The sequence below is a fragment of the Oryzias melastigma genome, linkage group LG17 (assembly GCF_002922805.2).
Source record: "Oryzias melastigma strain HK-1 linkage group LG17, ASM292280v2, whole genome shotgun sequence".
NCBI lineage: Eukaryota > Metazoa > Chordata > Actinopteri > Beloniformes > Adrianichthyidae > Oryzias > Oryzias melastigma.
The window spans coordinates 32,755,827-32,773,381 of NC_050528.1; the positions used below are offsets into that span (position 1 = coordinate 32,755,827).

General features: G+C 39.6%; 1 long non-coding RNA gene across 1 annotated transcript in view; it reads left to right on the forward strand.

Moving 5' to 3' along the window:
- LOC112151850 overlaps nucleotides 1-15,329 on the forward strand; it is a 49,970-nt gene extending 34,641 nt beyond the window's left edge. Inside the window, exons 2-3 of the long non-coding RNA XR_002920195.2 lie at nucleotides 7,103-7,191; nucleotides 14,580-15,329. This is a non-coding gene — a long non-coding RNA (uncharacterized LOC112151850). The remainder of the gene's footprint in view (nucleotides 1-7,102; nucleotides 7,192-14,579) is intronic.
- The last annotated feature ends 2,226 nt before the right edge of the window (nucleotides 15,330-17,555 follow it).

The window sequence follows — 17,555 nt, forward strand, 5'->3', positions numbered from 1 at the left end:
TTTTTTTGCCATGCTAAGCAAGCTTGGGGCTGTGAGGTGCTATAAGCTAGCAAGAGAGTGTAAACAATGGGAAATTAGAGAGGCTAACGCGCCAACCGTTCCACCCACAACTCGGAGGCAAATTTCTAATAAGCTCCTGCTGTTCTACAGGAAATGTGTCTTAAAAATGATGCAGGATTTTTTATTTTGGCTAAAAACTCCATAATCACAATTAAAAGACTTCTGGGAACGATTTTGCGATAGAAAAAAATATAGTTGCAGTGAGAATTTAATGACACTTTTGGGACAATATTTGTTTTTCTCAATGTAAATATTAACTTCTCATTTTTTTTACTACCATTTTATTTGTTTTTCTACAGTCAGTTCTTTATAGGGATCCATATAAGAATCACCAGTTTGCTGTGGTGGACAGCACTGTTGCCTCGCAGCAAGAGTAAGCTGTTTGTCTGCAGTTCTCCTGGTTCTTTTGTGGGCTTTTCTTTTCTGACTGCCAAAGCACCTGGAGAAAAGCCACAGGAAGGAGCATGCAAACTTCACACACTGATAGAATCCTGCTTCAACTCACAAAGTTTTTACTGAGAGGAACAGCAGCACAACACGTTCACTCCAAACACTTCAGAAACGTCTCTACTGTGAGGCTGTCATTTTATCCCCTTTTGTCACTTGTATCCAAACCTGTAAAACTGACTCAGTCTATCACTGGTCTAAATATCCTTTCAAAATAAAGCTGCCTTAACGTGTCCAAGTGGCCTGCCCACTAAAAGCTGCTCAGGAATTATTTAGGGAACAAAAAGAGCTCTGTATCCCTCAAGACTCAACGGGTTGGCAGCAAATTGACAGCTCAGGCACGACCCCCAGAGAATCGGTGCCCTGCCAGGTCAGATGAGCTGAAGTGGAATGAGATGGACATTATACCAGCAGATTTCAGAGGAAAGACCTTTATTTTTTTGAGTTTTACAAAAAATATGGAGGCCTATAAGTCAGTGACTTTATCACAAAGATCTCTTTACTGAGCTTTCATGATTCTTTATATGCTGCGGGACATAGACTTCAGGTGTTTATAGGATTGGAGTTGATCTTTATTAATGAAATAATTTTGGAGACTGAGTGGACCATGAGTTATCATAACAGAAAAGTATGCATTTGAAAAATGTTTGTGTCATAAAATGTATCATTTAGAGAACATTTTGTTAATTAGGACCATGTCTGTTTCAGAAATTGGCTTTGAAAAATGAGCTTCACTAAATGCTTGTAGTTTAAAGCAATTTTTTCCAAACAAGATGCCTCAGACCAAGCACAATTTTTTCAGCATTCAATGTATCCTGTTCCCAGCAAGCGCTCTGTGCAGAAGCCAGAACGCTACGACAAAAGCACAACGACAAAACCTGAAGCACACAGACAAAAGCTGAAGCACTACGAAAAAAGCCACAACAAAATGACAAAAGCCGAAGCACAACAACAAAAGCGCCAGTAGCTTGAAACTAAATAAACTTTAAAAAAAATTGTTTATTCATTTCCGTTGTGAAGCATTTCTGCTGTGAATAATTTCCGTTGTGTTTTGGCTTTTGTTGTTGTGCTTCAGCTTATGTTGTTGTGCTTTGGCTTTTGACGTTTTGATTCAGTTTTTGTCGTTGTTTTGTGGCATTTGTCTTTGTGTTGTGGCTTTTGTGGTTGTTTTGGCTTTTGCTGTGCTTTAGCTTTAGTCGTGTTGTGGCTTTTGTCGTAATGCTTTGGCTTTTGACGTTGTTGTGGGTTTTATCGTTGTGCTTCAGCTTTTGCCGTTGTGTTTTGGCTTTTATTGTTGTGCTTCAGCTTTTGTTGTTGTGCTTCGGCTTTTGTCGTTGTGTTGTGGCTTTTGTAGATGTGCCTTGACTTTTGTTGTTGTGTTTTGGCTTTTGTTGTTTTAGTGCGTTGGCTTTTGTTGTTATTTTGTGGCTTTTGTCGTTGTGTTGTGGCTTTTGTCGTTGTGTTGTGGCTTTTGTAGATGTGCCTTGACTTTTGTTGTTGTGTTTTTGCTTTTGTTGTTTTAGTGCGTTGGCTTTTGTTGTTATTTTGTGGCTTTTGTCGTTGTGTTGTGGCTTTTGTTGATGTGCCTTGGCTTTTGTCGTTGTGTTTTGGCTTTTGTTGTTTTAGTGCGTTGGCTTCTGTCGTTATTTTGTGGCTTTTGTTGTTTTGTTGTGGCTTTTGTCATTGTGCTTCGGCTTTTGTCGTTCTGTTTCTGCTATTGTCATTGTGTTGTGGCTTTTGTATTTATGTGAGCTGTGTCGGCCACTATGAAATGTAAAGGAAATCAAAGCTCAGTGGAAAGTTGAGACAATTTGATAATTCTTGTGATCGTGAGGAATTCAAATGGCTCAGATAAAAAAAAAAGTTGTATTTAGTTTGAATTTCCATTTACCAATCGTGTTGTAAATGTAATGTGTTTGAAAAGCACTCTAGTCTTTAGAACAAAAATGTGTGAGAAAAAATATAAACAAATATGCTTGAAGTGATTCTTTGCTCAAGATGTGACCTTATAGTTTAGAGGCATTGAAACACATACGACTACTGCTCACTCTTCTAAAGGTCACCACTTTGGTTTTCTTTGACAATATCCTTCCTCCAAGTCTCTTATCCCACACACCTGTCAAACGTCTGGCATTAATATGAAATAAATTCTCACTGATGCAGCATTTTAAAGTCAAAACAGGATTATAAGGTCACGTCAAGAGTAGCAGAAAGTTTGTGAAGCGGAGGAATTAAAAGTTCACACGCTTTAAGTCTAATTTATTTAAAGGCTTTGCTTCACCTAACTAAACTCCATGAAATCTTTGCAAAAGAACACAAGTCATTTTCTCAGAGGACGAGTCCACCGAGGAAGACTCGGGTCATTTGAGAGACACGCATCAAGAAAGGGAACTCATCCACTCTTCATGGGGGAATTTAATCAGGATGTCTTTGTCGGACTGATCCATCTCTTGAGAAGAGGGTTGCAGGCTTTGATGTTTCTGCCAGTGGACATTGCTGTGTGTTTTCCATGCTGATAATTGAACTAATATGCATGTAATGACACCAACCCGATGGAGGGCATTACAACAGATGCTTTCCTAATTCTTTACTTGTTTTAGTAGGAATTTTGCTAGAAGAAAGATAGACATACTCGTCTTCTAGAAAAAGCGGAGTAGAGTTAACAAAGTTTTTAATCTCTTCATCCTGTTAAATCTAACTCATTTCTTATTCTACAACCCAGAAAGAGGCACTAAGTCTTACTAAGCCCTTTAGAAAAAGAAGACACTTATTTGCCTTTATATCTTTATTGTTATGATAAATGTATAAAAGCTTTTTTTAAATGAATAAAAAGTAAACATGAAGAGGATTTTTTTGTCAAAAAATGCAGAGGATGTTAACACTTTAACTAAAGATCTGGTGTTAAATCGTTAATCCTAGCCATGCTTAGGATTTTTTGAAGTTGCATCAACTGGAAGTGTGCGTTGTGGAGCTGTGAAACCTGCTCCTGCTAACCTGTCAATGTTCATTGATATGGAAGAAAGTGATTAAAAAATTAAGTTGGAATTTAGCCAATTTAATAAAAGTTGGATCAGACTTTTAAAGGGATCTTTGGGTCTCTCTGGTTGGGGTGTCTGGGGTACTAGAGTACCTCTTTTGCAATGGGTCCTCAGAGTTGACCGGGTTGAGCTTGGTCCGGTGGTTGGGGACCTTTTGGCAGGGGTTGCTGGGGATGAGTGGGACGTACTCGTGTCGCTTGGATGCCGACACCCCAACCAACAGGAGGACAGGATGGACATCAACATCAGGCTATTCTTAAGGGTGATACTTTAACTTTTCTTTTTCTATTTTATTTGCTTGTTTCTGTGTTTGTGGCGAAGTATAACCAATCGACTCCCCCTTAAAAAAGTTACCCAGACAGAAAAAGGAAAGTTTGTAAAAGACTGGTCTTTTCTGGTCTTTTTAAACAAGGACAATACAATAAAATATGACCCTTTACTGGGTCGGTTCTACCTCTTGACGAAGCTTTGCTCATTCAGCTTTTGTGATCAAATGTTGCAAGCCCTCTAAGTCTGTGATGGAGAGAGCAATTTTCTCCGGTCATTTGCTGAGGCAAAGCCATCAGGGCCAGTGAATCAAAGAAACTGAAGGAGAGAGAGGAAGAAAAGGAAAGAAAAAAAAAGAAAAAAAAAAGGAAATCTTATCTGGGGATTGCTCTGGAGTTAAACATGGAAGCAAACACCCAACCCAGTCATAAATTGTAACTGTGCTGCAGAGTACACGATTTCTACCCATCAATATTTACACAGCAGTTTGTTTCCAGCTCTTGTGGGACAATGACCCTCCTTCCTCTAAATGAATCCCCTTAAACAAAGTCCACATCTGAAGTTTTTCTTTCAAAGTCAGCGTTTGTCTTACCATCAATAATGTGACAATGAGCTCGTGTTATTGCTTCTGGAGAAACTGACAGCATGACATTTACTTTGAATGATGAAATGTAATGGTTTATGTCTCTCTGTACACCCACTATGATGATGAACGAGGCTGCGGCTGCCTTCTGCAGCTCTGCCATCGCACCATCTTTACATCTTATTGTCTCATAACTCATTCAGCTTCGGAGAGACTCATGCTCCGATGCCGCCGTGCACTCGGCTTTATTTGTGCCAACTTAGGCGAGTGCGGGCCGATTCAATTAGTGACTATTTTAGCTTCAATCCATCTGCATTCAGATGTGGGGTGATAGGTGGACAGATGCTGTCTCATCCATCACTCTTCTCTTTTCTCTCACGCTCCATTTGTCTGCTCGTCAAATAAAAAGCTGCGGCCATGGGCAGGGAGAGTTTTCTTTGATATAATCTGGCTTCTCTTTTCCTTTGGTGTTTTTGTTACAGTATCCTGACAACTTCAAATGACTCGGACTTGTTTTGCCTCACTTTTTGACAGTGAAGCGTTTCTTTGGTCTGAAGGCTTTAGAAGTTGTCATGTTTAAATCTAATCCACCAAGAAGGTTTTCTGTTGTTTTGTTTTCTGCTGACGAAAAAACAGGGAAGACATGCAAATATACCTCTGACATACAGGAGGAGACGGGCATTAATATGGTAATTTTAACTGTAGTGCAAGACTGCATGGAGTTTGAAAAAGCACACCAAAATCAATGTCTGTTCTAAAATTTCTATAAGTGATGAGGTTAAAAAATAACCTTGAATAGAACAAAAAATGAACTTGAATTTAATTTAACTTCTTTATTCACTTTTAGGCTGAATCCAAATTTACGTATATATAGATATGTGTATATATTTTGAGCCTAAAAGTGAATAAAGAAGTTTAATTAAATTCAAGTATATTTTTTGTAATCATTTGAGGTATTTGGCTGTTGCAGCTCTCCTTGTTGCCTATTCCAGGTTGCCATTTGCCTGTGGAATTCCAAGGTACTTGTAACCGTCCTCAATGTCTGGTATTGTTCCTTCTGGGAGGGAGACCCTTTCTCTATGGACTACCTTGCCTCTCTTTGTCACCATACGACTGCATCTCTCGAGCCTGAATGACATTCCAAAGTCAGTACTGTAGATCCAGGTGGTGTGGATAAGGGAGTCAATGTCCCGCTCACTCTTAGCATATAGGTTGATGTAATCCATGTAGAGAAGGTGACTGATGGTGTCCACATTTCTGCATTGGTATCCATAGCCAGTCTTATTGATAATTTGGCTGAGGGGTTCAGACCCATGCAGAACAGCAGTGGGGACAGAGCATCACCTTGGTAGATGCCACATTTGATGGACACTTGTGCAATTGTCTTGCCATTGGTTTCAAGGGTGGTTTTCCACAACTTCATTGAGTTTCCTATGAAGGCTCTTAAAGTCCTATTGATGTTGAACATCTCCAAGCATTCTGACGATCCAGGTTTGTGGCATTGAGTCATAGGCCTTGTTGTAATCAATCCTTAGTGTGCACAGGTTGGTGTGTCATGACCTGCAGTCTTGTGTGACTGTTCTGTCATCCAGGAGTTAGTGTTTAGCTCCTCTGGAATCTCTACCAATGCCTCCCTGTGTGTTGCTCATGTATTGATCATGTATTTTGGTTGCAATGATGCCCGACATGAGCTTCCATGTTGTGGAGAGACAGATTATTGGCTGGTAGTTGGATGGGACTGCACTCATTGAGGGATCCTTCTGGGTCAGGATCGTCTGCCCTTCCGTTAGCCATTCAGGGTGAGTCCCATCTCTTAGCATCTGGTTCATTTGCACTGCCAGGCGCTCGTGGAGTGCCGTGAGTTTCTTAAGCCAGTCGGCGTGTATCATGTCAGGGCCAGGTGCTGTCCAGTTCTTCATACCTGAGACTCTTTCGTGGACGTCTGCCACTGTGATGGTTACTGGGTTCTGTTTAGGAAGGTTGCTATGTGCTGTCTCTTTCTACCATATACGTTTCCAGTACCGTTCAGTTTCCAGCCTTGGTGGGTCTGCTCTGCTCCTTTGACCCTGCCCTTGCTTTTTTGTTGCACATCTCTGGGCTTCTGTCAACTGGCTCACTTCCCTCTGAGCTGCCGTGATTTTAGCCTCCAACCGTTGTTTTCAAGGTGGGCATTGTTTTCTCTATGGTTACTCTTATAGCCAAGCATTTCAAGGATCACTACTGCTGTAGTGTAAACCAGTTCATTGGTTTCTGTTATTGTTGTGGTAGGAATTACCCTCAATGCTTCATTCACAGTTTCCAGGAGACTTTCAGGTGGTACTTCATTAAACCATTGTAGTTGGTGTCGGGGTTGTCTGGTGTACATTCCAGGCATCATCTTGTCTTTCAGGTCAGTTGCTGCCTCGCTCAGCGTACCAGTAGTTATTGGGGCTGTGTTCCCAAGTTCTGGGTGGGAGTTTGGTATAGCCTCCTCTCTGACTTGGTGTTGTGACTCTCCCATAGCATTGTGACAGCAGTTGCAGTTTGTGGATGTTAGAACATTGAGCTATTCATTGTTTGACAGTTACCTTTGATTGTGGGTTTTGAAGCATCCATTCACTCCAAATCCTCTGCATGTAACCTCTCTGAGAAGGATTACTTGAGTAGTAGCATTCCACCAGATCCTTGTTCTTGATCCTTGTTTCTTCTTATCCCACTTTCCATCCAGGTCCTCTGGTTCCCCAGCACCTAACGCAGACCTTCTTTGGCCAGGCGATCGCTGAGCCGGCATTACGTGTGTCTCTCATTCGTTATGAGGTAGGCAGTAGCGTTAAGGGTCTTGCCCAAGGACCCTCGCTGGATTCTGTTAATTAGCTCACAATTGTTGTGATAATTGCCCAATCAATTGTTCATTGCACCCTCTGGGTATCAACTGGGAATATATATATATATATATATATATATATATATATATATAAGTGCTGTCAATAGACCCTTTTCACGTGAGGTTACACATCGGCGGTCATGTGCAGAGTAGCTTCCAGCTTATATGGTTTAGAATAGTAAAGTTGACAGCTGAAAACTGTTTACAGCAAGTTTACATAAGTAATTAAAGATAACCTAACCAATTGTAAATTTGCACAATATTTATTGTATAAAATTGGTTGAATTGGTTTCCCCCTCTTGGATCGTTCACAAATCAAAGTACAAACACTATAATGTGCTTAAAGACTAGAAAAGAGTCAAGACTTGAGAGCAGGGAGTATGCATAGAGTCTCACGCTGTTGCAGTGGCGCTGAACTCGACAGGAAGTCCTAGAAGAAGCCCCTCCTCTTAAGGTCCTCAGGCTGAGCTTTTGTCCGGCGCTCCCAAATCCCAAAACACCAGCACCTGTGTAGGAGGAGGAGACACAGGCCAGACAAACAGAAAGACAGACAAATACGGCTTAGGGCCGTTCAATTAATAAGCAGGTTTCCTCAGACCAACCCAGAGTCACACAGCAACACAAGAAATGTTTCTGGATCCTTCTCGTCAAATTTCGGAACCAACCTCAAGTCACTAAGTTCATCAGATTGACGGTCCACATCCACAGGATGTTCAGCCCGAGCCCTCTCACGCTCTATTCCTAACTGGATCAAGAGTAGCTCCTTCTGCTGCTAAAAAAATATCAAATTAATTGAAATTGTTGTCAAAAATATGAAAGTGACTATTTCCACGTAATGTTGCAAAATACAGTACATTCGACTAGAGATTTTTTGTTTACTTGGCTGCTCTTATTTTGAAAGCTGAAACTACAGTACGTGGCTCAATAGCTGCCCTTAACATTTTCACTCAACCAAACCATTCCTGTTTTTACAATTATCCTTTAAATATCCCAGAGAACAACAAATAAATGTAGTCTGGGAAGTGATTAAAATGCATACGAAGTGATGCAGTGATGTGCATCTTTGTGAAGATATTAAATGTGGCCAACGTGAATTTCTATCAGCTTTTGTGCTGATCACACTTAAAACACATCTAAATAACATCAGCCAGAATAGAACCAGTTAGAATAATATCTGCTCAAATGAAAGGTCAATATTTTCAATAAAACCTAAAATATTGAAGTATTATTCTAATTTGTATTTTGATTTGGGAACGATCTAAGGCAGGAAATGAAAATGCAGTTCAGCAGGACATTCATACAATAAATATTGTACATTTTTCTCTTGAAATTGGTTAGGCTACCTTTTATTATTTAAGTAAAATTGCTTTAACGGGCGTTCAGCTGTCAGCTTTGGCATTCTAAATCTGAACACCGGAAGTGACTATTCGCATTTTTTACCCTGTTGTTATTTTGTCTGATGTCACAATGAAAAGTGTCTATTGATTAAAAAAAAAAAAATCAATCACACTTATGATTATGGTTATTGTTAAAGGAGCTAAGCCTAAAACTCAGCTACTGAGAATGTTTTGACCCAGAGTGAGGTTGACGCGCATCTGTTTGCTCCAAGCATTAAATGTCCACTCCTTTTGTATGGCAAGACATCGACATTTATTTTCTGTCATTTGCATACATGCTTGCGTGTGACATGACCAGCCTGCGTTCGTGCAATAGTACCTTCGTACGGTCGTGCGCTAGTGCGGTCAAAAACCCTTTGCCCTTCCGGGCCAAAACACCTGTCAAACACTGTGACGTCTTCCCTTAAATACAGAATCCCCCTACTGGGAGTAAGGTGAACTACAATCACAATTGTATGGCTCCTATAGTTATGATTAATCATGAATAAGCACAATGTTTTAGTAGGTAAACTATATGACAGTATACAACTATCAAATAATGTTTCCTTCTTTTTTATTGTTTTACATTTATAAAAGTTAATGAATGAAACACTTTATGGAAGCGGTTCAGGTTTCATGGTGTGCATTAATTTCTGATAATGCACACTACAAGGACATTATCCCTCATAACTATGGCTGCACAAAACATGAAAAAAATTTGGATGATCAAGAACATATGAAAATGGATCAGAGCAAGAACAGTTATTTTAACAAATGGAATGACTGAGTAATAGCTGTTTATTTGTTGATGAAAGTCAGTGAGATGGTCAGTCAGCGGTATGGACCAATGGAAAGCTCTTCAAGAATCTGATGCTGCGTTGAAAAGTGACTGGAGGCGGGTCAGTTTACCAAGAGACCTATTGGTTACAGGACCACAATAGTCCCTAGTCACTCCAGTGTAAAATGACTCAACTTCAAAACTAAAATCAGCATTCACAGTCCTATTCAGAAAGCATTTACCTCAGCAGTTTTCCAGAACACTTCTTTATAAATGTCATTATTATTATTTTATACTGTTAACTCACACTAAAGGATCACATGACCACGTGCTCCGTCATTCATTATGTATATTCTGCATTATAGACTTACATTTTTGGAAAATCTGAACATTATGACAATTAATGATTACTTCGTCTTCAGTACTTAAAGAAATTGCCAAAAACATCAAGTCATGTTAGGAGTTCATTTTTCTTCTGTTTTATAAAGCTTCACATTTGTCATGGCAACAGCTTTGATTTAAGATCCAGTAGTCATTTGATTAAAGGTGAGTTTTAACTTTATGTTACAAAATGAAAGATTAACCTTTTGTAATGTGAAAAATTTGATCTTAAAAAAATCTAATAATTATATTAGAAAATAACACAGCTTTGGTCAAGCAAAAAGTGCAGACATAAAAATTATACCGAAAAGTTAGAAAACAAACTTTATTTTATTTTCAAACCACTTAAGGAAGTATTGCAATTTTTTTAATTTTAAATATGTATCTAATTTATTAATCAAATATTTTCAGTTTGTCATTTCAGATTTCTGCTTTATTTGAACAAAAACAGATCTTTCTGTTTAGACATCAAACACTTTAGGGTGAAAAGACTAAAGGCGACGTTAGAAGAGAACATTCCTGTAAACTATCACATGCTGCAAATTTTAATGTACTTAGGGGTGCAAAATTACCATGGAGTGTTATTAAATTGCGTACACTCTCAAGCATTTCAGATTAATATGGAAATTAAATGGTAATTATCCTCTTTACCCGTTTCTTTTCCATAATTTTTTGCTGGAAGAAATTCATTACATGCCACAGAAAGCAACTCTTTGTGCCTGGAGGTGCATTTTGTGCTCATGATGCACTTTGTGACATGAAATATACATTTTGTGTCAGGGGAATTTGAGTACTTGAAATGCAGCGTGACACTCTGGTGCTCCACTCTGACTCGGTTTTGGGAAGGCGTTGAAGAAATCACTTTTTTATAGATAAGGGTTGAGGAGGAAAGCTAATGATTTATCTGTTTACACTCTCCTCCACTTACATTGGTTGTTTATCATAATGAATTCATGGAGTTACTGTGCATCCCGTTCATCTGCCTCTTTTTAAACTGCTTATTCCAGCAAGAGCTGTGCTGAGATGAGGTGTCATTCCAGTCGGCTGCACCTGGGAAATCTCCACCTGGAGCTCTGACAAGAGCATTTAACTTGTCATGGGATGATTTCTGCTTAATTTTTTGTAATTTCATGGCCATTCTTGACATGGCCTCATCCCAGACTCGTTTTGCATTTATGTCTCCCTAAAGCAAAAGTTTTTTGCCTGACCTTTCTAACAGCAAGTCCTTTTCTTGTGTTTTGTTTAGCTTAATTACACCCATGTTTATTTTTATATCACAGTTTATAAGCTAACAGAGTTCTTAAACTGCTGCATGAGAATCCAAAAAAATCAAATAAAAAAGCAGTACAAACTAGTACAAAGGCGAGAATAGGACTAACACTTCCTCATTTTTTTGGCTCCTGTTTGAAGCTGCGCTTCCATTTGGTGACTAAGCTAAGTGGGAAATAGTTTTTATAAGAAATGGCAACAGAACAGTAGTTCCGTAAAGAATATATTCAATTCGTGATTCCTTTAAAATCTATGAAATATTGAAATGACCCTGCCACAGGCTGGCAACCTGTCCAGATTGTACACCGCCTTTGGCCAACAGTAGCTGGGAACGACTCCGGCAACCCCGTGATCCTGAAAGGGGTATTGCAGGCTAAAAAACATGGAAGGATGTATGGATTTAACTGAGACAATGTTCATCATTCAACATTTACGGTGTCACTCAGGGACTGTAAAGTTTGGTTCACACCGCATGCGGAAGCGCTGCGAAGCGGATTACGTGCAGAGTGTGCACAGGATCCGCTTTACCTCAAGTTTACACCAGACATGCATTCATTTGTGACGGTCCTCAGGCGATTCTGCTCAGCTGTAGTATTTACAGCTTCTACAATTAATTTGACGTCGTCCAGCTTGACTTGTGGGCAATTTCTCTCTGCCTCTCTTGTTGATTGTGTTTTTAGACATCCAGAACCACCCCCCAACTGTGCAGTCGGCCCACTACCTTGATATGTGTGTGTCTGTTTGTTTTTTCTGTGTTGTGTTTCCGTGCTTATTTACAACTAGTCTATTTTGAAAAAAAGTATAATCCTATTCGTCAATTGCTGTATTTTGTCGTTGTATTGAAAGTTGCCTAAAATGCACATCAATCTTTGCCAAAATTCCAATGTTTGTTTTTTCTGTGCAAAACACAGACTTGCTGCTGGCTCTAAGATGATGTCATGAAATGGGCGGCACCCACAAGGAGTGAAAGGCAAAGCCTCAGAGATTGAGTTGTACCCCATACATCTGTGTAGGAAAAGGAGCAGTGAAAATAACTCAAATTTCATGAAAAATGTTTTTTAATGTGCGGAAGGTAATATATGATCATATATATGGATATAGTTTACTCTGAAAGGCTTAAGAATAGCCCTTTAAAATATATACACACATACTTATATATGTGTATATATATATATATATATATATATACTGTTCACAAAAATTTAAGCAGCACTTTAAAGAAACACATTAGATACATCAGATCTCAATATGAAGTTGGATATCTATACAAATAACGACAGGGCAGTGTCTTAGGAACAAAAGGATGCCAAGTCTTTTAATGGAAATAAAAGTTTTCAGCCTACAGAGGCTCAATTGAGTAGACACCATAAAATCAGAGTGAAATGAAGATGTGGCAGGCTTGTCCATTTTTTCCAAAACTTCATTTCCACAACTCAAAATGCTTTTCAGTATCTTGTGTGGCCCCCACCAGCTTGTATGCATGCTTGACAACGTGGCGGCATGCTGCTAATGAGACGACGGATGGTGTCTTGTGGCATTTCCTCCCAGATCTGTGTGAGGGCATCCCTGAGCTGTTGTACAGTCTGAGGAGCAACCTGGCGGCGCCTAATGGACCCAAACATAATGTCCCAGAGATGTTCTATTGGGTTTAAGTCAGGGGATGGTGAAGGCCATTCAATTGTTTCAATTCCTTCATCCTCCAGGTACTGCCTGCATACTCTTGACACGTGAGGCCGGGCATTGTCGTGCATTAGGAGGAAACCAGGACCTACTGCACCAGCGTAGGGTCTGACAATGGGTTCAAGGATTTCATCTGGATACCTTATGGCAGTCAGAGCACCATTTCCTAGGCAGTAGAGGTCTGTGCGTCCCTCCATGGATATGCCTCCCCAGACCATCACTGACCCACCACCAAACCTGTCATGTTGAACCACGTTGCAGGCAGCATAACGTTCTCCTTGTCTTCTCCAGACTCTTTCACGTCTATCACAGGTGCTCAGGGTGAACCTGCTCTCGTCTGTGAAAAGTACAGGGCGCCAGTGGTGGACTTGCCAATTCTGGTGTTCTTGAGCAAATGCCAGTGGAGCTCCACGGTGCTGGGCAGTGAGCACAGGGCCCACTACAGGACGTGGGGCCCTCAGGCCACCTTCATGAAGTCTGTTCCTGATTGTTTGGGTAGAGACATTCACACCAGTGGCCCTCTGGAGGTCATTCTGTAGGGCACGAGCAGTGCTCAGCCTGTTCCTCCTTGCACAAAGGAGCAGGTATGGGTCCTGCTGAGGGGTTGAGGACCTTCTACGGCCCTGTCCAGCTCTCCCAGAATAACCACCAGTCTCCTGAAATCTCCTCCATGTTCTGGAGATTGTGCTGGGAGACACATTAAACCTTCTTGCTGCAGCACGTGTGGATGTGCCATCCTGGAGAAGTTGGACAACCTGTGCAACTTCTGTAGGGTTAAGGAATCTCCTCATACTGCCAGTAGAGATAATTATCAAGCCAAAATCAGCACGAGTGGAAAACCAGCCAAAAAAGATCAAGAGGGAGAAACTTGAAATGACCTCCACATGTAACACCAGTCCTGTTTGGAGGGTTTTCTAGTTGTTGCCACTGAAGTGCACCTGTTGTTAATTCCATGAACACCAATACAGCTGAAATTGATTAACGAGGCCCTCAGCTGATTAACCAACCAGAAAATTATCAGACAGGTTTAATTCAATTCATGCCAGGCCCAATAAAAAAAGTGTTCCTATAATTTTTGTGAGCAGTGTATAAGGAAATTGTAAATCAGAGAGCTAAGACTAACAGACTTCTCTGCCAGCAGAGCAGCACTACGGACACATTTAGTCCACATAATCAGACTTCTCTTTGCACATTACTTTACTGAGGACAACCTGAAGTTTTTCCCCTTGTGTACCAACTATACAAGTTAAGTACATTGAAGGAAAATAAAGAATCATCAGTGATTCATGTTTACCAAATGTTACTATTATGGTATTGTTATGCGCTATTAAGTATGTCTACAGATAATATTTGTATGTGCTGAGGGGTTGAGCTTAAACATCCACTTCTACACTCTTTTTGCTACAGTAGCAACACTGTCAGTAAAGATTAGCACACTTTTATGGTGAAGTCTCCCCCCTGGGATGTCATTACTTTAAACCCTCCTGCAATACATCAATTTCTAATTAACATTTGCATTTTAGATTGTTTGAGGTGCCTGTGAGGAGGGGGGTGAGGATCATTCGTTCATTTATGCAAATTAATTGAAATTAAATGAGCCTGGAGCTTTCCAGTGGGCGGGGCGAGGAACGCCTAAACACCCACTGGGAGGAGCAGGCTCGATGCTCCGGTGCTGTCAGGGATGCCCATAAGCAAAGACTCTGGGAGGACTTGAACCACATCCGATGAGGTGATTAGTACATGTGTGCCGTTTCATTATTTGTGAAGTTATTGCCCTGCGAGATGACAGAAAAGACTAACTGCTTGACTGTTTATAGTCGATATTTTCCTGTTTTAGTGAGACATGGATATGACCTACATCCCACCAGCCTGGACTCCTGATGAGCACCAAGGGAGGAGGAAACTGTGAAAGTTAACTCAAAGACTTCCAGTCAAGAAGTGATATTTAGCACATGCAGAAGACCTTCAGACTAGTGCAAAAGAAATGCAGTTACAAGAAAATGTATGTGAAGCCTTTGGATTTACTTGGAATTCTGCATGAATTTGTCATAAAATATGCTCTGATCTTCGTCTAAGTCACACAGTCTGCTTGAACTAATAAAAACAAAAAAATCAAATTTTTGTTGAACAAAATCTGTAAACAGAGTACAGGGTAAAAAAAAAAATTGTGAACCCCAAGGCAAATGGCTTCCCCAAGAGCTAATTGAAGCTAGGAATCAGCCAACCTGGAATCCAGTCAATGTGATGAGACTGGACGTGTGGGTTAAAGCTGCCCTACCTTATCAAAACACACAACAGTTTTAGGTCAACTGCTTTCAAGAAGACATGAACCATACCTCACACAGAAGAGCTCTGGGAAGATCTTTGATCAAGAATTGCTGAATTACATAAAACTGGAAAGGGTTACACAAGTATCTTAAAAACCTTTAGTGACCATGTTAAGACAGACCATTTACAAATAGAAAAATTCATGCAGAAATCCATATACTCTTTCTTGCAACACTATTAGTATCGTTTTTTAATTTCCCTGCAGGCACGTCCCAAGAGGATTAATAAAGTTGTCTATCTATCTATACTAACCAAGAGAATGCTTAGAAGCTGAACTAAACCATGTATATCTGGAGTTCCTTGTGGAACACATTGTTGTGCTTTTAACAACAGGAATGAATGTAACCTGCAATCAAAGCTACATTACAAATACAAAAAAGTTGTTTTTCTCCTGTCTTTTCAATGTAGCTATCAAACCCCTAACCATAGCTCTGAGGGGACAGCCTGATTGCTGGAATCTCCAGTAGAGGTTTTTTACATAAAGTATCACTCTATGTTGATGATTTGCTGCAGTATATTTCTAACCTCTCTAGATCAGTCCCTTGATTGCTTGAGGTATTGAATCAGTTTGGACAAACATCAGGTTATAAATTCAATTACATTAAAAGTTTGTTGTTTCCTATCAACAACACAGTGTTTTTTCCATCTTTGGCTTCAAAATGGAAAAAGAAACATTTAAATTTGGACTAAATATTGCCCGCACAATAGCTGAGCTACAAGCACACTTATGTTTAGAAAGAAAAAAAAATACCGACCCCACTGGCAGGGAGGATAAACATTATTTAAATGGTTGTTTTGCAAAAATTTCTTTGTGTTTCAGATGATTCCAGTTTTCATAACCAAGTCAGTTTTCACAATATTGGTCAGATTGATAGCAGAATTTGTTTGGAATAATGTAAATCCCGAATGAAGATTTATTTGGAGGTCCCAAAAGAAGCAGGTGGACTAGGACTTCCAAACTTCCTTCCCTACTATTGGGAAGCTAACATTGCCAAAATATTACACTGGAAATATGAGTGTGACAATGGTGAAGGTGGCGTTTGGGTGCGATTGGAATTAATGTCTAACCCAATGCTGCTATTGATGTTACACTAATCTACTCATACTATCCAACAATATCACTTTGAGGCAATTTGTTATTCGAATTGACCTATACCATTTACACTTGATTATCTTTGAGAAATCCAAGAAATCTGGAAAACTTCACCTGCACTGTTCAGTACCAGGTATTTATCTCTGAGTCACACTGATTGAAGTTTTTGCTAAAGACGTAATTTTAGACCAGTAAATGGAATTGTTCAAAATGAAACATTGACTATAAATTGTAACCACAAATTATAATATGAATCAAATCGTCGTTTTTCCTTGTATCTCATTTATTTTGTGAACTCAAACAATTAAAAAAATACAATAAACATTTAAATGTAATATTCAAAGCATCCAAACACTACTTTAACTCAATCAAAGACTTATGTGCTGTGCTTCTAAAGTTCTAAAATAAAAATAAAAATGTAAATAAAAAGTCCCAACAGTCTCCAAAGTCCATGCAGAGAACAAAAGGCCCGAATGACTAAGGCATGACAGAAGCATGCAGGGATTGAAAACAACATACAATATGGTTACAAGAACAATATTGCAAAACATAGTTTCTTTGATCAAGACATTTTCCATCACATTGTTAGGCAGAGCAGTATGAATAAAATGAGATCAAGAAATTTCCATTCAAATTAAACTGACAGAACGAACTCATTTAGAAATACTGAATGTTATGTCTCCCACACGTTGTCATGAAAGCAAATGTCCAGTAAAATATTAGAATATCTGTCTGATAGAGTGTAACCTTATTGTGTTCATTAGCTTCTGAATCTTCTCTCTGCACTGTGGTTGAAATAAGCAGAGCTCCATAGAAAACGCAAGGGTCAGAAGACACTGTCATGACATTGCTTTGAGGCAAACTCTGAAGCCCGCACATTTTTGCTGCCTCATCTGAACGTAAGTCTGAGAAGAAGACTTCAGGGAAAAACACAATACATTTCTACTTTGTATGCAGATCTGCTGATGCAAGTGTTTTTTTTTTTTTTGAAAATCAACAACTGCACTCCAGGCAAATAATTCTAATTCTCTCTATGAAGCAGAGTTACAAAAACAATCCAAACTCCCACTCAGACACTGCATGTGAGCAGCTAGAAAACCGTAGGGATCTGGCTTGTTTAAGCCACCTGTGTTGTGTGGCTGGTCATTTCTGAAATCACAGCCGTGTGATGGACAAAGAATCCCATTGTGGAAAATAAGTCTTACAAACTACAGAAGATGGTAAGAAAAGTCTAAAGTTGTCTAGAAAGACTTCCTTGTGAAATATTTTTTCAGATTGGTTTTCTATCTATTCTTTATTTATGAAAACACTGAAAAAGACAAATTCTATTACAACCTGGGTCTGCACCATTGACTGTATAAGACAGGGGTGTCCAAATCCAGCCCTCCAGGG